This window comes from Engraulis encrasicolus, chromosome 21 (genome assembly GCF_034702125.1).
Source record: "Engraulis encrasicolus isolate BLACKSEA-1 chromosome 21, IST_EnEncr_1.0, whole genome shotgun sequence".
Taxonomy (NCBI): Eukaryota; Metazoa; Chordata; class Actinopteri; order Clupeiformes; family Engraulidae; genus Engraulis; species Engraulis encrasicolus.
The window spans coordinates 43,281,274-43,282,195 of record NC_085877.1 but is presented as its reverse complement, the minus strand read 5'-3'; positions in this window follow the sequence as shown (position 1 = coordinate 43,282,195).

Below are 922 nucleotides of genomic sequence, written 5' to 3'. Positions count from 1 at the left end.
TTTCAGATGAAGTCATTTTTGATCGTGGTCTTTATTGAGCTGGAGTATACAGTGTCTTTGAGCACAAAGGCAAAGAGCAGTAACTACACAGTAAGTGTTGCGGTGTTAATCCAACACTTAGAGAGTTCATATAAGTCCAAATGGTGTTAAATCAACTCTCAAAGTGTTAAATGAGCATTGCAGAATTTACTGTGTACGCCAACAATGTAGGCTACCTGAAAGTAAGGACCTTCAAAGTGTTGGTATAAGGAAGGATATTGTATAGTAACTTGACCGAGCGATATCTCTAAAACAGCACACATTTGGATAGCAAGGCTTTGTCACAACAAAACATAGAAGGTGTTTTAAGCACCATTTCCTGTCCAAACTCAATTTTGACGAAAAATATGTTGTTACTCTATTATGTCTTTGTTTAGCACTGTGGTTGGGTTTAGGATGCCATGCTCAAGGACACTTCAGCCTGACACACACACACACACGCACGCACACACACACATATGCACGCGCTTGTGCGCACATACACACACACACACACACACACACACACACACACACACACACACACACACACACACACACACACACACACACACACACACACACACACACACACACACACACATAGACACACACATGTACACATACACACTATGGTGGCTTAACAAAACCCTTTCAAAAGTGTCTGTGTGTGCACACACACACACACACACACACACACACACACACACACACACACACACACACACACACACACACACACACACACACACACACACACACACACACACACACACACACACACACACACACACACACACACACACACTCATGTGGTAGAGTTTGTAGCAGACCACCCAAATCCCACCTACTAGTGGTGAAAAAAAAAACCTGTGACCCCTCTGATCCTAAGACCAACTGCCTG